This window comes from Cygnus olor, chromosome 14 (genome assembly GCF_009769625.2).
Source record: "Cygnus olor isolate bCygOlo1 chromosome 14, bCygOlo1.pri.v2, whole genome shotgun sequence".
Taxonomy (NCBI): domain Eukaryota; kingdom Metazoa; phylum Chordata; class Aves; order Anseriformes; family Anatidae; genus Cygnus; species Cygnus olor.
The window spans coordinates 19,093,026-19,116,309 of record NC_049182.1 but is presented as its reverse complement, the minus strand read 5'-3'; the positions used below and the strand labels follow the sequence as shown (position 1 = coordinate 19,116,309).

At 38.5% G+C, this 23,284-nt stretch overlaps 1 long non-coding RNA gene across 2 annotated transcripts in view; it reads right to left on the bottom strand.

Annotated features, from left to right (window-relative positions):
• Nucleotides 1-1,009: 1,009 nt before the first annotated feature.
• The window catches only part of LOC121077967, a 65,913-nt gene continuing 43,638 nt past the window's right edge, over nucleotides 1,010-23,284 (bottom strand). Inside the window, exons 3-4 of one of the 2 annotated variants that reach the window (XR_005824393.1) lie at nucleotides 2,141-2,188; nucleotides 1,010-1,743 (exon numbers count right to left, since the gene is read on the bottom strand). This is a non-coding gene — a long non-coding RNA (uncharacterized LOC121077967). The remainder of the gene's footprint in view (nucleotides 1,744-2,140; nucleotides 2,189-23,284) is intronic. The other variant, XR_005824394.1, reaches the window with a different exon arrangement.

Below are 23,284 nucleotides of genomic sequence, written 5' to 3'. Positions count from 1 at the left end.
AGAGAAAAGGTACAATACACTGGGAGCACTTTTCTTACAATTAAATGAGATTCCTAATCATTTATAAACATATAAGATCTGTATGATTCGTTCTGTATGTCCTTTATTTTCACGCTTCAGGGGATTAGCTAGTTCTGAATTGAGAGAGTAAAATTTTGGAATCTCTTGCAAGGTTATGCCAGGAGATGTCACTTTTAGACTCACGGAATAATTTAGATTGGACAGGACCCTTGAAGGTCCAAACCCCACACTGAAGAGCAGGGCCAACTTCAGAGTTAAATCAGGTTACTCAGGGCCTCGTCCACACAAGCTCTGCATATTTCCAAGGACAGAGGCTGCACTGATATTTAAGACATTCGAAGATTTGCAAACCAGAGATCTGACAAGGATAGTGATTCTTGTCTGTGACTGTAATAGCTCTAGGGATATACTCACAGCCAAAATACCTAAACTCAGATTCTAATCTTCCTTTAGCTAAAAGGAAAGGTGAGAGTTCTGCAAAGGCTGATTTGAGAGAATCTATACAAGAAGCCTTTCTCTTCTAATTATGTAAGCTGTCTAGGGAAATAAGCCTACCAGCAAAATGTTTTAAATTAAGTGTACGTTTAGGAAGTGCAAATGTACAGCAAAGGACAAAAACCAATTTCTTAAATATCAAGAAAACCTTGGAAAAATAGCACCCTCAACTACCACTGTAGCACTGCAAATGTCTGGAGATGACACTGATGAACATATTTAGAAATGTCCCCAACAACACATTGCCCTCTCTGCCTCAAACAACAAAGCTAGTCACACACAACATAAACTGCAAAATATGGCTGATCTGGGAGAGGTGGGCATGACCCGAAAGTTATCTTCTTATAAGCACTTTTACTAGAGTGAAAGAAAATCGGACAAAGTAGAAGAAAAAGGAGATGAGGAAAAATAAGGTACTTTTCTCTCTGCATTGAGAATCCATTCCATGCTTCAGAGAAGCACAGATTACAGGGCAAACATTTCTGTAGCCAGATTGCAACATGACTCCAGTTTATTATGGGTAGGGTGCTCTTCTTTTTAATTATCAGTGCAACACACATTTTAGACCTGTCAACCTTGACAGAACGTCTTTAATTAGCTACCACATCAGAAATGGAACACCTAGGTTATTTCCAACGCAAAGTAGTTAAGCTATAGCAGAATGATTCAGCACAGTTTAGTTGGATTTGAGGATTTAGGCAGTAAAAAATTAACATCCAGGAAAGTATATTTCTTTTCATTCAGAAATTAGCTGCAGAAATGTCTTTAGTGCAACTCATTTGACAACATTTTCATTTTGATTAACTAAAAAGATTTTGCTTTTTGCAGGAGTCTGCTAAATTTTTAACTCTGAGTTTAATTGAAAGCTCAGGTAATGGATACAACAGATCTCAAACTATACACTCAGATCATGATACGATCAGAATCAGATTGAAGTAGAGTGCAGGTCTGACAAAACTGGAAAAAAATCAGTCAGAAAAGTCAAGACTACATTTTGAGGCTGAACCTTCTTCTGTTGTGCCTCATTTCTGTGGTCCTGTAATGACGACTGGTGAGTCCAGGCCTGATGAGAGAAGATTAGAGGAGTTCCAGTCACACCAACGGCATCCACCTTTGGCAGAGAGCTTTGGTTAAGTGTTGCAAGAGAGATGCCAGAGCTCCAAGGGGAGCTTGAGGGGAGCCTTACAGCATAACGGCTCTAAGTTGTATTACAGGTGTGAGCTGTTCCTATGAGATCGTAGTAAGGATAAGGATTAAAATGAAGTTAACCCTCCCTGTCCCTCTCCCCCATAAGTGCACAGTAAATAGCTTGAAGTTTTTTAAGCTATTATTTGACTGTCAGCAAACAAGAATCACAGATACATTCATGAATATTAGATAAGTTATTTGAAATACAGCAGCAGTACATTTGTTGTTTTCTGGCAGAAATCTTTTCCCTTGCTCCTTGGACAATTACAGCTAGTTGAGCAGAAACCAGGCACCACCATCTCCTCACTGCCCACCATATCTCTGATTGAAATGATTTATTTTATTTTTTAAAGGAAGCTCACATTTGAAAACTATGAGGGCAGAGCAAGTTTAAGGACAGCAAAATGTCATAAAGCAGTTATGTTATGTTGTTTACCTGGAAGGACTGCTATTGAGTCCACTAACACCAGCAGTGTCCATGCCACTGAAAGAAAAAAAAAAACATGTAGAAAACTTTCCTATATGGTTTTCTATATCAATCATCCCAGCTGTCATTTATTATTAGATTTTATTTAAAGGATAGCATAAGTGTTTGAACAGACTAAGTGGAAGGAAGCAAAGCATTATAGGATATTTTCATTTTTCAGACTTCTCATTGCAAAGTAATATATTCATTTAGCAGCCAAGACTGTCACACAAGTCAGGCTAAACATTTTAGATTTTTTCTGTGGGCTTTCAAATGGAAAGAAGGGCTTGCAGCCAAGCAAAGTGTTTGAAACACAACAAAGGATTGCTGGTAGCAACGCAAGATAAACATTCCAGTTGTTTCTGGTTTTGGTTTGCAGCTTTTTCTTTTTTTTTTTTCTTCCTCTCTCCCCCCCACATCAAGCCCCCTGGACAAAACACTATATTAACACTTGCTATCTAGAGCCCTAGGTCAAATATTGCTTAGGTCATTCAGTAAGCACGACTGCACAGAAGCTCTTGTTTACGAACCTAGGGAACTGGGTCACCAGATAGCAGCATCATTTGGCACGGATGGAAGTCTGTGCTGGGGATGAGCTCCAGATGTCATAGGTCAGCCTCAGAGCTGCCTGAGAAGTTCACAGGGCATCTCTAGGCCTATCTTTGGCTGCTGTACTGGTTGTAGTGAATCAGGTTTCAGCAGAGCCAGGCATTTGAGGAGACCAGCAACCTATAGCTGAGGCTGTGTTTTCAAGTGTTCTTGGCAACATGTGGCTCTTGCTGAGAAACCAGGCAGATTTTCAAAAGAGCCCAGAATGGAGTCTAAAACAAGTTCCTGACAATCTGCTAGCTTCCCAAGGAAGAGAGTTTTTCTGAAAAGATTTGTAATCCCTTAGTCAGTCACCACCATCCACCAGAGAGCAGCCCAAATATGCTTAGAAAAAAGTTAGAGAAAAGAGGTTGGGTTTCCGGAAGTTTTTCTAGGTTACACTCTGCAGAGAACTGATGACCTGTTAGGGATTATTCAGAATTCACTCCTGTTTTCTCCAATGAGTTCAGAAAACAGCAGATATGAGAAACTAACATACAGAATGGCAACAGCTTTCCTGACCTTTTCCTATTTTCTCTGTGAAATCTGTGCTCCCTAGTAGTTCCTTTAGTACTCAAGCTCTCCAGATGCAGAAGATCAGAGGAAGAAGATGCTTCAAATCAATAAAAGCAAACTTGCAAACAGGGTAGCCTTCCAAGCAGTTGCCACTTCATTTTTGTGGTCATCTGTTGATGTATTGATCTGTGCTCCTGTATTGCAAGTACATATATATATATATATATATATATATATATATATTCATCTGAAATGTGTTAATACAAGGCTCACTAACAGCCTTTTTTTTATTTTTATTTTTTTAAGCAAAAACCCCATTGCATGTGCTTAGGTAGGAAGAAAGATGACAGCAGTGATGCTCCTTTGTTTTTCTGACACGAAGATTTGTGTCTCAGTAGATTTATGTCATATGGACACTGTTCATCCTCCTGCAAAAAATACATTTTTTTCATGTTATCTGGCATGACTGTCCTCAAGCTCCCTGACTAAAATAACCTGAAAAACACAATCACAGTTTTACAGGTGCAGCTAGAAAAAGGCACTTAACAAAAAATACCAGGTTAAAAGACAGACTGAACAGTTTAGAGAGGCTGCAAATTAACAAAAAAAATACCAGGTTAAAAGACAGACTGAACAGTTTAGAGAGGCTGCAGATAAGGTTGTTTCAGAGTTACAGTTCATTGGATTTGTTTAGAGAAAAGGGATCTTATTCTTAAGCAGCAGATTTAAAACTTGTGGCTTAAATCAGAACAAAAGTCTCAGGCTCTGTGTTCATCCCTTGCACCATTTAAAAAATGAAGTATTTTAAAATCAATTTTATATTCTTAATCCTCAGACCTCTTCAAAACATCCCACAGCAGAAAGAGGCAGCAATAACTTCAGGATTTCTGTGTCTATTTGGCAGCAAAGGAGATTTACCCTTCAAGCTCTAGCAGAATACCTATTCCACCGTTAATTGCATAATGATTTTCCTATGAATGCTATTCTACAGGAAAAACAGGAGGTTTATAATTATTAATACTCTACCCTTAATTTTAGACAAAATTATCAAAAAAGGAACAAGCTAAAGTAAAGTTTACCTTACTGTTTCTTATAATTGTTAGCCATCTTTTCTGCCTCCTGCTAAAAGGTGGATTTTTTGATAATCCATCCTATGCATGTTCTAACTACAGTTACAAGTACCTCTCTTTTGTATTTATGCAAGCCTTAAGCAATATATCTCAACATTGGGGATTGGATTTCCCTTCCTATTTACCACACCTAGGAGGTACTGCTGTACCACCTTCCCATTTTCACCTTCAAACCTCCTCCCCTTTTCAAACCTCCAGATAAATCAACCTTGCAGCATGCTCCAAAGGCCGCTAAACTTTGGTTCCAACAATTTTGCTGTAGCAGTAGGAGGAATGTAGTCTCCAAGGTTACAGGGACACAAGTAATTTAGGAATTTCAAGCAGCTCATTGAATTGCACAGAGATGATATGTTCCCTGCAGGAAGCAGCACTATGAAAGCAGACAGACATTGTCTGCATTAACTGAAATCTTCGAGTGCTCTGCAGTGTCAGCCCCATTCAGCAATGCAGGCTGGTGGCCATGAAAGCCTGGGTTCCCACTGTGGGGTCTATGGACCTCTTGACTTGTGTGGATGGGAAAAAAAACAATATGTTGCCATCCCCATCTTCGGGGTTCACAACTGCTTCTGAAAATCCAGACTCAGTTCAGACACCCACAATGCTGTAACTTGTTTCTGTCCTTGCAGGACAGAATTTGCAATTAGATGCAGAAGCAAAGGGAACTAGCTGCTTGCTATTCCAGTCATACACAGGTCTCCTGTGTAAGGGATCAATAGCTTGATCATTTTCTCTGATGCATGCACTAGGGGCACGCTTAAAGACATATTTTTGACCTTATCTCCACAAAATAGGGTGGAGACAAAGTATCAGAATTAGTGTATATTCCTCCACAGAATGATCCAGGTAAAGGTCTGGTCGTGGTTACCCAGGCAACTGCCAACAGCACAGCCTGCCTCAAGCTCATTAGAAATACTTTTTTTTTTTTTTTAAAAAAAAAAAAAAAAAAAAAAACATTCAGTCCTGGAGTCTGCAGTGCTTCCAAGCAATTATATTCATATTGTGTATATATGCTGCAAAAATAGCTTCTTCATTTTCTGCCAGCCAAATTAACCACGAGAACAGACCAGTTTAAGAATGTAATTATTATAGACTAATTTGGCAAACTATGCAGTCAGTATTACCTCAACCTGAGCAGCCCAATCTCCTGGGATTTCACTAGCCTGAGGCTTATTACAAAGAGCAGGACAGATGAGAGCACGCACGAGGCAGGGAGGCAGGAAGAGTTCCTATGGAAGGGGCTTTTCTTTGATTTTCATTTTTTGCAGACACTATTGTAAACCTTCAGCAAAAGCTCAGCAAATTTTCTGTATTGGGAAGGGGAAAGGATAATCACCCTCACAACTGGGAATAGGGAGTAAACATCAACAGGGCTTAAACAACTAGTTAATGATCCAGATCCCCACCTAAGTGACATTTTGAGGAGAAGGAGTCTATTAACATAAAATGGGACAGTCAGTGAATGCAAGGTATGACACACAGGTAACCATGTGAGGGAAAAAAAAAAAAAACAAACATATTTGCTGTTCTGGACCCTCAAATATTTAAGATGGAGCAACTTCCATAGTCTGTTGTTTAGACAGATCATATGAGGGTACATCACTCCCATTTTGGTCATGCTGGGCAGGGAGCAGTTCTGGTAGATGCCATCAGCACAAACCAGAGCTGCATTCCTCTCCTGCAGCACAATGCTTTCAGGACCACTGCTGAGGCGTCTCCTAAGGGATCATGGAGAACAGGCTACCTTGTTGCCTCATTCCTCGTCAGGGTATTTGACAACTTGTCCTTGAGACTGAGCAGCAAAGGCAAAACTAGAATGACATTGGCAATGACAAAGGCAAAGAATGACATTGGCCAAAGGTCGCAGGCCATGGTTAGGCTACCTGGAGTGCAGGAGGGGATAAAACAGAAGCAAGGGAGGTGTAACAGAAGCCTTTGGAGAGAGTGAGATTTAGTGCTTCTGCCCTGGAGCATCAGCAGAATAATAAATTTCAGCTAATTTCAGTTCCTCTATGATAAAAAGAAGTAATAAACTTTAAGGCAGAGAGAGACCTAAGAACGTGAAGCCAATCTTTAGATGAGGCTTGGAAGACAACAACATTGAAAACTATCAAAACTATTGTTGGATGGCCCAAAGATAAAGACAAGTGGGGATTTCGGCTAGTAGGAGTGAAAAAAAGACACCTCAAGAAACACAGCGACCATAAGTCAACATATACCATCCCAGAAAACAAGAATAGGCACAGCAGACAGGAAAGGTGAACAATAGCTGTTGGGACTGTTAACCAGGGCACTGCCAGCTATTTCTCCACTTTTTGTGTGTGTCACCTGGAGTGACTGTCACAGAAGTTGGTCACTGTTATCTTGACTAAAGACTCTTTCTCTATAGGAGATTTATCAAGGTGGACATTTTTAAGAAATACTTTTAAAAAGAAACAAAAAAAAGACCTGTTTTATTATTTTTCACAAAGTGACAATAACTTGACAAGAACCTTTCAAAGTGTCTGACAGTGTATTCTGATATAACACACATATTACCTGTAAAACCTTTAATACAAGATAGATCTGTTAAAAGACATTAGTATAAATCCATATGAAAACCTTCATATTCTTTTTGGGGAAGAAGCTGTTGTTTCCCATTGAATGTTCTCAGTTGGCAATTATTATTATATTTTTTGCCTTTCATGTATTATGAGCTAGGTGGGAAAAAAGTCTCTTACATCAAAGAACAAATATAAAAATAGGTTTTAAAAGCCTTGTAAAGAGAATGCTTTGCAAAGCACATCAGATGCCATTCTAATATCCAAGTGAAGTAGAATTTATTAAACCACATCTACAGTTAGAAAAGAATGGTTCACTCTACAGGAAAAAGGTGAAAGCCCCCTAGCTGTTAACAAAGACAGTAAATAGCTGTCGTCATTTGTATGTATGTGAACAGTTACAAATGAATGGCTGTTATAACTCCTGTGCACTGGCTAAATGTGCCCGCCTTGTTATTTTTTGTTACCTCTTTCCCGTCAGCTTCTCAATGTTTTTTTTCAGTTATGTTCTTCCCACAGACTATTTTGCACAGAACATACCTGGGTAACGCTTGGTTCTGAGGTAGAACTTTAATGGCTCAGAGAAGATGACTTCCACCTCTATGAAAAGCTGTTTCACATTGCTTTTCATGTCATGGCTGCACCTTCCCTCAGGTCAATTCCACTCACTTTGGAGGTGGTTTAGCTCTGCAACCTAACATCCTTTATGAACACGGAGGGTGAAGTTCAGCTGCCTTTCTGCAAAGCAGAAGGCTTTTATTATCTGGTGCACTGTTTTTTTGTCTTTAGATCAGACACATGAATCAGGCCATTTGTTTATGCATTTACTTCTGCTTGCACTTCAGCCATTACTGCCTGATCAAAAAATGAAGAAATAATTGATTGGTGGGGTCAGCTGAGAAATTATTTCATCAGCAGAAGCGTTTTATAGTATAAAGATGTTTGGGCCAATTCAAGAACAAGTACAAGAAGAGTGAGAACACAGGGAGGACGTGACTCTCTCTACCTTTATAACTGTATACAACATTACCCATTTTACCATAACCTAATGACATTTTTAATCAGTCCAGAAACATGCATTCAACTATATTGATATCTAGAATTTTCAGCCTTTTAAAGACAAGTTGCACAGCACACAGAACCATTAAAATTATGTCTTTATCTATGTCTTTTCAAGGCCTGAAGTCAGGTTCTTTAGTCAAAAAAGCTACACTACAATTTTCATGAGATCTTTTATTTATTAATTAAACCCTTTAAATCGATTTAAGGCTCCACAAAATAAAAGCCCACTGAACTTTCCATTTATTATTACAGCCTAGCTCTGACCCATCCCTTCATTTGACATAAGTGATTCATCTTGTCAAAGCCCCCGTTTAAAGGTTATGACAGTTTGCACAGGACACGATAGGACTTGTAATGTCATCACTGACAAGGCTACAACCTTCACTTGTAGACATCTTATCAAATAGTCTCATTCTTGTTCAAATCTTGGCCTGAGTTACTTAAAATGACACTTCTCCATTGACAGTGACTGAGTCAGCCAGTAATTGCTGCCTAAAATAATACAAATTCATAAAAATAAATGATAGGAGATAGTTATTTTTAATGTTTGACTTGGTTCCTGAAATATCACTCAGTGACACAGAAGGATAACTCACACAAAGGGTGAACTAGCTAGAAAGCTGGAGTGGATTGACTCAAGGGATTGACAGTACAGCAAGAAATGACACGGGAGGCTGTGCCGCCTTTTCCCTCCTTCCTGCTACTGCTGTGCTCAGCTTTACACAGGACCTGTACAAACACACGTTGTGCAGGCCATGTACCTGCCAAAGTCTGCCAAACTGATGGAGGCCTTGAACTACTTGGTGAGGGAGACAGGAGACGAGATGGCGCATTTCTGGGGTCAATCATGCCAGTTTCCATTTGCCCACCTGACCAGGATTTTAAAGGGAGGAGGAAGAGTTAAACATTTTAACTGTTAAGCACCTTTTCTCCAAAGCACAAAGTTGCAGCTACTAACACAGGTATACACTTAAGAACACTCTGATGTAGCACACAATAAAGTTAGACAAAGTGGATTTCTATCTCACAAGGACCACGAATCCCAAGTCAAACCCAGGTTTACAGCTGCACAAAGTACGTTATATTAGCCAATTACATAAATGAACTTTTCATTACTGGTAGCCAGAGGCTTCGCATGTTCTCACATTAGCATACACCATAGGTCAATGCTCCTGTGGAGAAATCACTGACCTGCAGGCACTCAGCTGGCCAGCCAGTTATTTTATAGCAACCATGACCCTTCAGAACTACCGCTAACCCAGAGGGTGAAAGAAGTGCAGTCTTACAGAAGCTGAAGGAAACCAGAGACCATCAAAGCTGCTAGTGATGCTGAAGCTGACATTAGCTACAAGTCTGCATTTAGGCTGGGAAAGGCAGACTCCCTCAGGGGAGGCAGAGCGACACAGAAGGTACAAGTCTAGTCTTTGAAATGAAATGCTAAACACGTTAATAAAGTTGCTGAGCAGAACTGATTGTTGGGAATAGGAAGTTTGAAAAAAAGAAAAGAAAAAGATCTGAAAAATAAAGACACAAGACATTAGCAAGAATTGACTTGGTTTCTTCTCACAGCCACTGACTCTAACGTCATTTTTTAACTCTGGGTTCCCATTGCCAGCCCATTTATTTTCCTGAAATAGTTCCAGTTCCATGGGAGAGAGAAGCAATGCATTTGTAATTAGAAGATTTTTATTAATACACATGAAAAAAAGAATTAAGTTTATAAGATTTAGAGATGAGTATAGGTTTCCTTTATCTTTTCTGTTCCCAAGGGGGTGATCTAATCATGAAAACATGCACCTTTTTTTGTTAATGGCATCTTGTTCTCACGCATACCTCCTGGCAGCAGTGGGAAAGTCAGTGTAAAACTGATGTCTTCCCTGGGTTCAATCTGGGAGACCTTTTCTAGGTTTCATTTTGCCAAAAGCTTGTGACATGACCTGCATCCATTTGTCGTGTTTTTAAAGCTACCTATCTAGGTTGTAAGATCTAGGCATGACTTACTATTCCAAGTATGCCAACAGGGACTAATAACAAATACACTTATTGCAATCCTTCCCTTAAAATTCTAGAATAAAAAAAAATAAAAAACAATTTAGCTAGTCATTAACTGCTGAGCATCTGTTCTAAGTTTATCATGACTTATAATGACTTAATATTGTGTTATTACAGACAGCATTACATTGCAATATCCAGAGATCACAGAGGGCTTCCTTTTTTCTCAGTAGCTCATTACTTGCTTTGGCAACAGGATACTGCATTTCTCTTAATTATTCAAATGGGTATTTTTCTTCATTAATTAATTATTTAATCCATAAGTGTGTGATATGCCAGGAAGGAGTTACAATTGAAAGATGGACGAATCTTGTACAATTGGTTCTGAAACTCTGCTTTGCTTGTACGTGTGTGGCTCTGGCTTACAGCACTTGGTTTGACAGAAACTGAAACCCAATTACACAATAACAGACAATAAATCAAGGGCTAAAGTCAACAAAATCAGATATATTCCAGTTTGCACTCCTACATCTACCTCTACTCTTCCCAGACAGATCTACAGAACAAGTTGACTGACCTAGTTAAAACTGCCCAATTAGCTGAACAAATGACAGGGTATTGAAGAAAGTGAAAAAGAGCAACACTCTTGGAAGGGAGCTGTCAGGGCCTCTGCTGGGGGTGGGGAGGATCATCCTACCTATGATGAGACAAGGCCTAAGTTCCTAATCTTGTTACGCTTTCTTCCTGCAGATATAGGTAACATAACAAGGAGATCGAAAGACTAATAATAATAGGTGTATTATTTTCCTATGGATGAGACGGTTTGTACCAATACTCAAAGGAGAAAGCCCAACACTTCTTTCTGATGCTATTATAAAATACAGTAGCTGGGAAACAAAAATAAAACCAGAGTTTATATTAATTCTTTTTTCCACATTTTTCATTGACAAAAATACTAGTTTTCTCAGCAGTATACTTAAAATCATTGTTTGCCAAATGGCAATCTGTTAGGAAACAGGTAACAGTTTCCTTCTGTGTTAGAAAAACAAACACTTTTACCTTTCATTTCCCATTATTATACTCAAGGACATATAGTTGTCACCTAAAGATAGCAGAGGGCAATCATATGAAAATGAAGAAATGATAGTCATACAATTTGAATCAGGAGAACGGACCGAATTCCGTTATGCTGATTTCCTTTGACAGCAGTTCTACAAAGGCAGCAGAACATAGTGGACTTGCAGAATACAAAGCAAAGTCTCTCTCAGCAAGTCAGCCAAGTAAAGCCTTCTTACTTGATTACTGCAACCATTTCAGTAGTCTTCAAAATTTCGAGGGGAAAAAGAAATTCTGAGGGAAAGCTTGATCATGACATATTAATTAATTAATTCAATGTAATTGGAGAATCTAACACTATTGAAGAAAGGGCAAGAAACTGAAAAGGAGTATTTACCATTCATAAATGTGTAGGCAAAGAAAATGAAACAGAAAGAATTCAATGTCACTCAATCATGTCCAGTGGTCAAACAGTATGGCAAGATTTCCTTATTAACCAGGCACTGATGATATAGCATTTGCGTGTGTGATTAACTGTTATTATAGTGAAAGGCTGTACAGTATTCTCCCAGTGATAGTGTTGCCAAATGAACAATTATGAAGCACTGTTTAGAGTCACTGCTTTTGACCAGCAATAAAAGTAGATCATATCTGCTGGGATGGTAATTCTTCAGCTCAGAACATGCTGCCCAGACTGGGGTCCCTCCAAATTTTTTCTATGTGGTCTGCACACATGTGATGCTATTTGGGTATGGCATTTTTTTTTTTTTTTTTTTTTTTTTTTACTATTCCAATCCCACTCTTCTCTCTCCTACCTGTATCAACTTCTCTAATGCTGATGCTAATTTATTTCAAGATTCACATCATTTGTCCAGCCAAATTACTTCAGGGTACCAAACTCATGACCCTACTGCAATGTGTGCTGTATTTTTTTTTTTTTTTCAAGCAAACAACGAGTCTGCAAGTAGAATGGATTTTTCTTGATAAAGAGGCTAAAAGCAAGTGAACTAGGGACCAGGTATAAGTCCTTCCAGATGATACAAAGCTAGAAAACAGGTTATACATTTGAACTGCAGACATATAGGTTGTTGCTGTGCAAATCCAAAAAAATCAGATGCTCATGGGTGAGCAAATAAACATGCAAAGTCCATACCAGATACAGAGAACTAAGACTCCAAGGTAAAAGTGCTTCAGGTTCCCTCCCAGCAGCAACGTGTCAGATTTTGCACAGGGTATGTACACACCAGGAGGGAAAGGGTCTTGCAGTGTGACATAGCTCCAGTAGTCACTGCTGCTTACACAGAGCTCCCTCTTCATGCACTGCTGGAGTAGCTGAAGGAGAAGCACCAGTGACTACATGCTTGAGATTAGCAGGTGCAACAAGGAAGCTATGCTTTACAAGGACAATGAGTACCCCCCACCACTTAAGTTGTAGCATTTCTGGGAGAAAGTCGCTTTTTATTCTTCTTCCTTGTACATAATTAAGTTCTGTCTCACGTTTCTGGTTTCAGACTTTTCCTCTACCTTAAAGCAACAGAACAATGAGAAAAATGAGAACACAAACTTGTGACTTAAGACAGGAGAAGCCACTAACAAAAGGCAGAAGTCTTGTTCCTGGTCCTCATTTCCCAGGAGAGAACTTTTCCGATACGGGAGAGTGGTACAGAATGACACTGAATCACACATTCTGGAATACTGCTACAGCAAATTGGTAATGCAATCCTTAACTTCATGATTTTGTAATCCTTTCATTCAGTATTTAAAAGTAGGCTAAAACAGTATTTTGGCAAGGCATGGGAACTCTCTGTAATTTAAAGTCTGCAAATTAAACTGAACTCCAGAAGAAACAAGGTCATTATAATAATTATGAATGTTGAGTGAACTTCTCTCTCCTCAGGCCGTTTGATGTGAGATTCTTCACGTATACCTTAGGCATGCTGTACAATATATTTGCTTCATGGGTAACCATTTCAGTCCTCTCTAAGTCTAAAATGTTATTATAAATCAAGGTGGGTTTCAATAAAACTTTTTCCGCTCTCCAAGATTTTAATATTGCCAGGCTTATCCCTTCACCTTTCAGTCAATTATGAAAATCAGCAGAAGGAGGAAAGTGTTGTTTATGTAGTGAACAGCTTTTAAGTACATAGAACCTATGTGGCATACAAATATAATACTTACAAATTCAATACGTTCTGCACACAATTGCTATATTAAATTAAATCACTAAACTCCATCTGCAGTCAAATTCTCCAGATACTTTGGGTCTCGTCATATCAAATAGCCTGCAGGTGTACAAATAAGCATTCATAGTCCATACCAGATGTCAATGTCTAATTACAATACATAATTTTAAAGGGTATGCTCTTGATGCTATTTGCATTTTGACAAAAGGACTGCCACTGTCTGTACAGCACGTTGCTGCTTTTCATTATCAGTATGCAACAAAAAGATTTATTGACAGAAACTGATGAAAAAAATATTAAACTACTAAAATAACAACTTCTACACATAAATATAATGTAAGGACTAAATTAGATCCAAAGATTGCCACTACTTTTTCAAATATCAGAAGGAGCTATGAATTGTTGCTGTCTCTATCCTCCCTGGATATGAAAAATGCAAGACCAAATAGTACTTAAGTCATGCACATGATTATCATGGACAGTGGGAAAAGGAAACACATCAGTCATGCTCTACGTCTGATGAACTAGTCCTTTATGAAAATTCCAGTATTTAAAAGACTGAAAGCACTAAATTTTTATTTTTATTTTTTTAAAGAGAGCTGGTTTAACACAACATCAGTCAGCTCAGAACAGGACAAGCACTGTTAACTGTTTTTAGACAATGATGAGCAAACAGTGTAGCATACCCAAGAAATATACTATGATAGAAGAGTTCTCCATTCTTGATACAGGAAACCTAGTTACTCCCCCTGGCAACATTTTAGATTTCACTCATAATTTATTCTTGTAAACAAAACAAAGCAAAACAACCTTAGAAATATAAAGGTCTTTGAGCAAGCATTGAACACTGAAATGTATAACAACTCTGGAAATACCCCTCTTTTTTCATCTTGCAGAAAGAGGCCCTTGTTCCTACAATCTACATGCTAATGAAAACTGCATTTGGAAATCGGGAGGACTGTAGCCTCAAGTGTCAATGTCGATATCAAAGACAAAACTAAACCTAAGATCCTGTCTCTGCAGCACAAGTAACAGACAAAAACATGTGCATGACTAACTGAATATAGGTTAAACACTGAGGGTGCTGAAGAGGAGCTATTCCACAAAGCAACAAGACCTAGTGGGACTGGGTATTCTATTTTCTCCCCTTCTATTTTGCAAGTCTCAATCAGGATTTTCTATATTTTTATTCAATTATTCTAGCCAGCTACAGAGATCAGTGCAAACAAATAGATAAAGCAACACAAACCTGATAATTTTTTTTCAATTATTTTAGAGTTCAGACAATTTAACTACCTTTATTTTCAGAGCTTAATTCTGTTACGGTGCTGAGACTCAGGCATTCACATTCAATGGTGGAGGACTTGGATTGACATAAATACATCTTTTCAGCCTGTACCAACATCTTTGTTTTAATCCACAGTATGTTTCATCTGGCGAGAAGAAACTCTGTTACCAGTCTTAGAAGTTTAACATGAGGCACAGTACAGGAATTGAGTGGTTTGAAAACATCCCCCAAATCTGTGTAGTTCCAGGAAAAAAAAAAAAAAAAGCCCCACAACTAATGATAAATCATTACAAAACTGTGAAATGTCATTAGGCAAAAAAAAAAAAAAAGACAAGCACCAATGCCTATTCATTTTTTTTTTTTTTTGACATGGAGGCTGTTTAAAAGTTGACTCCAGTTGAAAAAACCACAATCAACAACACATTGATGAGGCAGATTCAATACAAGATGCAGTTATAGTGTTAAGTTTTGTATAGCAGCTGCTCCTTTGTGCAGTAAAAACGATTATAGCATCAAGACGAATGGATAATGTTTACACTAGTAAGACTAAAAGCAATTAATCAAAAGGCAATATGGTGGCATAGAATGGATTCTGGCTTCTTGTCACCACTAGCAAGAATGGAGTTCATCCAAATAATAATAATAATTGTACAGACTTTTTTTCACTGGAGTGGAACTTTCCATCCCCTATTCATACATTAAGAATTGGGTCAATAAGCATTTGAGAAAAGTCATCTTTTTTTCCTCTTGGAAAATATGCATGCACTTACACAACTAAAGGACAGGTTTCGCATCAGCCAAAAATGAATGCAAGCATTTCTACAGTCTTGTTTATGAGGCTAATAATTCTTGGCATTGTATTTCTACTGCATAAATGAATAAATAGCGACAAGTGGTATCAGAACATGCCGCCATGATCTGACTGGTAGAAGGTCTATGAAGGCAAATCTAAAGAGTGCTCTGCAGACTGCCTTTTTCAAAAACTAATTTCTTGCTTATAAATTAGAACCACGGGTCATTAAGCTTTCTGCACTAAGCATAATGCTATCCAACTAGTCAACCAAGGCAATGAGCCATGAAGGACAAACTGCGTTATATATTTTGCTAATTTCAGTCTGGAAAACAAGAGAAACCTTGCTGTCTAGCAGTGATTTTGTTTTGTATTGATCTGCAGTCATGCAATCCAGCTATGACATTGAAGAGAATGTTCCTTGTTACTTGAAAAAGGAAAATCTCCACATTTTCTGTGCAGATAACCTTACATCCATTTTACCGTCCTCATTTCATCATGGATTTATGCGCATTACTGAATGTACTCGTTTCAGCTGAGATAGAGTTAGTTTTCTTCCCAGTAGCTAGATATGGTGCTGTGTTTTGGATTTAGGATGAGAGTAATACTGATAACACACCGATGTTTAAGCTGTTGCAGTGTCCCAAAAAGCCGAGGACATTTCAGCTCCTCCTGCTGCCCTGCCAGCAAGGAGGCTGGGAGCACACCAGGAGCTGGGAGGGGACAGGACCAGGACAGCTGGCCCAGGCTGCCCACAGGGACATCCTGTACCATGTGGCATCATGCAGGACAGTAAAATGGGGGGCAGCTGGGGTGAGGCGGTGGCTGCTGCTCAGGGTCTGACTGGGCATCAGCCAGTGGGAAGTGAGCAATTGCTTTGTGCATTGCCTGGTTTGTATTTTCATTTGTCATAATTATTATTTTCCCTTCTTTTTCTGTCCTTTTGAACCGTCTTTATCTCAACTCATGAGTTTTACCTTTTCTTTGGGTCTTGATTCTCTCTCCCAACCTACCGCATGATGAGGGGAGTGAGTGAAGGGTTGCATGGTGCTTAGCTGCCTGCCAGGTTAAATCACACCACTGAAGTACCATGTACCCATCTGAAGGACTGCAAACATTCCAGGAAAATGAATGTGTAATGATAAGAAAGAGTTTGTAGCCTTATTTGAACCTCTTTGCAACCCTGCGTCTCTTCAGAATACTTTCTAACTCTTATGCTGCCTACAACAGTCCAGAACTTCCTTTCTGTGTAACCTTTTGCTAAGTCAAGCTTTGCTTGCAGCTTTTCAATAGTTACTCTGGCATTTTCATTTCCGTTTAACTGCTTTCCTCACCATGATATAACAACCTCATTCCTACCTCCTTACCCAAGGGATATGCCCAAGGTGTCTATCACAGAGACTTGCGTTCTGTTCCATACTGTTCTAAACATCTCTTTATTGTCAGGTGATGGATAAAACCCACTTTGTATTTTTCTAAAATCCTGTATCCATCATCACTTTCTGTAAACTGAATTATTTATTAAAGTAGAACAACATGAGCACTATGACAAGCTTTTGAGGAACTAGGTTAACTATAAATTTTTAGTATGCCTGAGGGCTTTCCAACTTTTTTTTTTTTTTTTAGGGGTCAGCATCATTATTTTACTTTTTTTTTTTTTCCTCCTGACAGCAATGTATTCATCTACATTTAAGCTTTCTATGATAACTTAAAAATATTTTACAGTATTGATTTTTAAAGGGCCATTCTGAGCACATTCAATTATAATATTCCAAGTCCTACCTTGGTAGATTTTTTTTTTTTTTTTTAAATGAGGACATCTTGACATAGTATACAAATTACAGGCTTGTCTAATCTCCATCCTTCATCATGTTATGTTGAAAAAGACAAATTCTTAAAAAAGTTCCCACACAAACTGTGATAGAGGGCAGAAGAAGGAATTGCTTGCTGTGGTAATTTACTTGAACAGGAGAGTGAATAAAGTTTTGTTTCAGATAGTGTTTCTGTGTACAAGGTGTTCCAAAGTGAATTATGAATTACTGGGTTATAAAGCAGCCTGACAGAGGAGATACTGTGAACTGGAAGATGCATTATAAAGGCTCCAGAATGTTTTGAAAACTAGACATGTGAAGCTAGCTACACAATTGGAAATGCTCAGCTTGAAACGGAAAATGAGGAAAAATTGTGGAAAGCATTAGTGAAGAACTACAACAGGGCTTGTTGGATGAAGGGTCATCTAAATGTTAGTGTAGGAATGGAAGAGGAACTTTTAGTTTTAATATTTGCCTAATTACCCCATTATGTTGACTGATATACCATATTCAATTGAATCATCAGACCTTGAATAAATATCATTAGGTTTATAACATTTGCCTTGAAGTAATGCCAAGGGGTTCATCAGTCTTGGTCTGTCATGGAAGACCGTAGGGCAACTGCTTACTCCAACCTGACCGCAGAGAAATGGATTAAGTAACAATTACTGAAAGTCTGCGGCTAACCTCAGGTAGCTTACTTTTGCCAGAAAATAATCAATATATATATTAATAATAATAGTAGCTTATTGTTAATCGAAACTGAGGTCCCTTAGAATTCAGAAGGCTACAGAAAGTTGTTTTTTTTTTTTCCTTCTGGAAAGGAAAGAAAAAGCAGTATGTTAACGTATGTCAGTACACACATGCAACCTCTCACACTATTTTAACCTGTATTTTGATCATTTTCCTTTTCCAGGCCTAAAAAGATAAAAGGGAAAGCTTGTATTCACACATTTGAGATGTGACCATGTACTGTAGCCCCAAACTGAAAGCATCTCTGTTGAGATCTTCTTTTGAATAACCAATCCCAGAGATCTCACCACGTCAAAATCAGCTCTTATCTCCCTGATCATGCAGTAGTAGGCATGGAGAAGACAAGAACTGCCTCCTACTCAGCAACAAGAATCCCGCACCACAAACCCAAATCTTTCCCCACTGCCTTTCCCAAGCTCCTATGGCAGGGCCAAAGCAGCAGCCAAGCACTCCTTTCAGTTTGTGGTCTGGAGTCTAGGACTTGAAGTGTAAGGTCTGCCTCCCTAGCCAGCTCCACAATGCATGAAGACTATGTCATGAAAACAGAGGCTGAAAAATTATTAACAAAAGAGATATCACATGGCAACAGATTTAAGTAGTTCTGAAAGTTAATTTAGTCCATTTTTAGAGTCCCAAATGCATGTTAAGCTATAAAGAAAAAGTGCACTAAAATAAAAAAGAATCTTATTTAATAAGAAAATGTGATGAAACATAAAAAAACATTCATCAGAGTTTGTTTTTATAAAGGAGGAAGAATTTCCATCTCAGCTTCCATGAATTGGACTTTCAGTATTTAAAAACCTTTCTTTGCTTATAATAAAGACATACAATAAGACTGTAAATGGAAAACTTCTTGCAGGAGGGGAACTTTTCTTTCTGTCTGATCCAAGTGGTTGAAACAATGATTAACAACTGCAAGGTTTTATAGCTGTAACTGAAACAAGCTGTCAAATGTGAAGGCTATTTTATGGAGATTAATTAATAATCTAAATGGATGTATGGGGTCTTTCACTACCCTATCTTTGGTTGTAAGAAATCAGAAATGCGAATAGTATCCCTGATATCTTTTGTTGCAAAGTACTGTTCCCTTTGCAATCAACATTTTATAAAATAAGTACAGATATTTTATCAAGCACCCAAAGGAGAATAAATAAGTCACCTGAAAAAACATATCTGCAATACAAGGAGGAGCTAGCTGAGAACACTGCATTGCAACAAATTTTTTCTTAAAAAAAAAAATAAAAAAAATTGATCTAGAAATGCTTCTTTCAAAACACCACAGTTTTGTTTTCAAGAATAAAGTTTTGGTAAGTGAAAGAGTAACAAACATTTAAAACATCATCTGACTGGCTTTTATTTACAGAAATTAAATGTCAATTGCAAAGTGCATTCTTTGTTTTTAAAAATCACAGTAGTCACCATTCCAGAGACAATAAAATCCATAGCTGATGTTCCCCTGCTGAATCCCACTGCCAAACACTGAATGAAAGTATTTCATTTTCCTTAAAAAAAATAAGTGTATTGTTCATAGTTAAGTCCATAGAAACATACAGGACAGTGAACTCAGAGTGGAAATATAAGAGAAGAAATTTTATTGTTAAGCACCATGTCCTGCCTTCAACTTCCAAACATTACTGGAGAAGGGATTTAAAAACTTGCAAAGACTCAGAGTTTGCTAGTGTCTTTTAAGTTTTTCTAGCTGGGATCTTACTATTATGGTCTCAGACAATCAATATTTTGGGAACAGTTTTCTGGTTAAAAAGCTGAGAAGCACCTGAATGTTCTTTAAGTTCTCTAGTATGATTTAAGTACTCTTTAGTCCTAGGACATACAAAGAAAAGCTCCCAAAATAATTGTCTCATTTTAAGAATCAACATTTGCTTGAATAGATAGCAGCAGTGAACTATCAGACTTGGTAACTTTTTCTTACTGAAGTCAGCAGAGCATCATTGTCTCAAAGATGAATGGTGTCAGACATGCCAACGTTGCTCTGTGGTTTGCCTACTTATTATTTTGTCTGCAGACATAAGTTCACTCAACCCATATTTTGAGCTGACTAGATGCGAATCAACTCCAAAGCAGAAAGCTGTGCATCTGTGGTTAAAAGCACCGAGCCCGAGCTAATGAGCCCCTTCGAGACACGAGATTTAATGGGCTGGACTCAGTGCCTGCTAACATGGCTGTGATGCAGCCTCCGCCTCAGACAGGACTCGTGTTGAGTTGTATGCCAGCCAAGGAATACCAGCAACCTCTTATGAACCTGTGCCATTGATTTCATAGAGAAAAAGTCCCAAATTACAATAGGTACTTTGATAATTTTACTCACATATCCTAGCTGAAGACTGATTGAAAACTGGCAGATCTTGCAGTCGTGATTCAGCAGGTCACATCCCTGAGCTCTCTGCCCAGCTCTTCTGCCAGAGGCCACCTCTCCTCATCACTGAACACATGCCTGTGCCCACACCTCCAGTGCCTTGGGGCACTGGCTTAGGACTTGGCTCCAAGCAGGAAACTGCTCTGGGGCAGCATCAATGAGCCTCCCTTCCGACTCCTTTACCCTCCAGTGACCCAGAGCTGAGGTTAGCAGCTTTTAAAACTGCTGTAATAACAAAAGAATCACTAGCATTCATCTATCAAGAATGACTGCATGATCATGTGCAGTAGTAGGATAAATACGTTGGGTGTTTAAATTATGTATGGCTTACTTGGTTGCTGTGGACAGCACTGAGATTTCAACTGTGTTCAGAAACTGGACCTTCAGAAACCACCCCACTCCTTGAAGAGATTCACAGGTAGCAAAGGTAGAAACTAGGGACAAACAGACTGGACTTTAAAATAAGTAAATAAATAAACAGCTTTTCACATAAAGCACAAATGCCCTCAGCTACCAAAAGCTTCAGTTACAGAGAGGTAGAAAGCTTGGCTGAGAGGATCTTCAGGTAGCTCCAAGTTAAAACAGGAGCTGGTGGCAGCTTGTGTTATAGTCCTAATTGGCTTGTGAGAGACCAGTGTTACTGCAGGGGTCTGGGGCAGCTTTTCCTGCTCCCTTCTTCTGCTTCTCGTCTTTGCTCTTTGGTTGGTTGGTTTTGGTTCTGCAGTGCGGGATGAAAGAGGGTATCTTCAGTATTAAAGAAAGGGTTTTAATAAGAATTAGATAGTCTGAAGAAGATATTGGCTCTATTACCAGAAAAGTCAAATTCTTTTCTCTTTTATACTGCAAAATGATTATTTAGCAACTGCCATGGAATTTAAGGTGAAAAGCCACAGATCAGTTCTAGAGCGTAGTAATCGATAAGCCTTTGCTTGGGAGCTGTATTCTCTCTGGTCTATATGGTAGCACTGAGAGAAACAAAAACCTTCTGATCTCATTGAACTGATTTTATTGAGCTTTTAACTGTGAATCAGAATGTAAGGAAAAAATCCAACTGCAAGGAGACAGTTTGAAAGTGCTTTTGCAGGAAACTATTTCATGACTTTTACTACGCACATGAAATGCACAATTTTCTCAGAAGACCCTCTTACCTCACTTATTAAGACCAAGAAAGCTAGGAAGAATAATTCTTGAATACTATTTCCTCTGACAAGCTCTTTTTTTACAAGAAATTATCTTCTCTTTCTTCCTGTTGACTACTTCGCAGTGTTGGAAACAGTAAACCAACAGCAAGTGCAACACAGGCACTATTTCAACCTAACTTGCTTGGAGCCCCTGGGCACAAACCATGGCTGTTTCAACACTAGTGTTGCCCTAAGACAGTACAGAGCCAAAAAAAAAATTTTCTCCTATTAACAGGAAAGGATATTCACAAGTTGCTGCTAACCAAAATAGCAAAGCAAATAAAACACATCATACAAGAACTTTAGGTATTTGTCATTTTATTTAGTCTTTGGGGTACAAAAACCATTAAACAACTCAAAATAGTATAGCCTATCAGCTCAGAATGTGAAGGATGCTCTTCTAGAAAAGTCAGTCCTCAGGGTCAGATTGCACTACCAAAGACTTCTTAAATATTTTATTAAACTCATCGTTAACCTGACTGTTTTGTCTGCTATTGCTTTGATCACTCTCAACAACATGCTCACAATAGGCAGTAACAAAAGATTCAGACTAGACTTCTGCTACAATACTGCTATTCCTCATAAATACAGTCAAAACATGAAGTTTTTTTTTCTTACAGATCCCGTGTCTCATGAGATTATCATATTACAAAGTGAGGGAAAATACTCCTCTTTTCCCAAGTGGTTTTACTTTGACAGCACTTTCTACTCAGCCAACATCATTGCTTTTCTTGTATTCTCACTTTTTGTGTCTACGTCAATTTATTTAATTTTCTGGCACCATCAAACCACTTGTGGGAGTAACATAGCTGTCGCATCACCTACGTTTTCTCTCAGGTCAGGGAAAAATGGTGTCCAAGGTGTCAGCTGCTAGTCAACCACAGCAGGTGCAAGAGAGGGAGAATGAAGAAAAAGGGACCACTGCAGAGAAGACCTACATGTTCTCATTTCTCTCCCAGACAGGCCTGACACAGGAACACAGAAAAGATACAACCCCAAAAGACGTCAAAGAGGAGCAGTTTTAAGGCACATACAATAACCTGATCTTCCAACAAGAATAAGCTTATGTTTGATAGCAAGTCATGTTAATTTCTTTCCTGTTTGCTTTCATTTTTCAACAAAACAAATTTAACTCCACATACCTTGAAAAAGGTGAACAGTTTAATTAATGCTTGTGAATGATTGAGAGCTTCTGACAAGACACCATGCAAGTACAAAGAGCAAATGAACAACTGTAAGTCAAATAATAAAGGCTGTGATCCTGCAAAACTACCATAAGAACACCTTCAGCTTCTGTACCTATTTGATTTATGTACTTTAACAACTATTTAAGGTCAAATTTCCAGCTGCGAGTAATATGTCTTTTCCCCGAAGGTGGCTGAAAGTAGTGATTCATGTCCTTCAAGTGCTTTGATACAAGCTTACTCAATGTGCCAAAAGGCTAATTAAGAAAGAAGAGGTGCATGTACTTAATAGGATATTTGGCCTTAATATTTGCAACTCTTGCCAACTCCCTTCTTTAAAATCAGAAAAAAAAAATCTGACTAGAAACCAGAGAGGAGTTTGGCCTGAAACCATGTATGCACGCACACAGATGCCCAGACTCTACTGGCCACGCTGCTCAGAAAGCTGCAGAACTCCCCAAACCTCTGTCTGGCTAATTAAATTCCAGACAAGGTAGAAAATTACTGTATTAGCTCTCTACTCTCTGCACTGGCTGGTTTTATAAGCAATTCCTAGTAGAATTACCTAGCAGCCTTTTGGCAAAGTAACATATTAAGTTGGTAAAAAGGAATAATGAGGAGCACCCACCTAGGCACATTTTACTTTACAAACAGCAAGCTGCACATGTC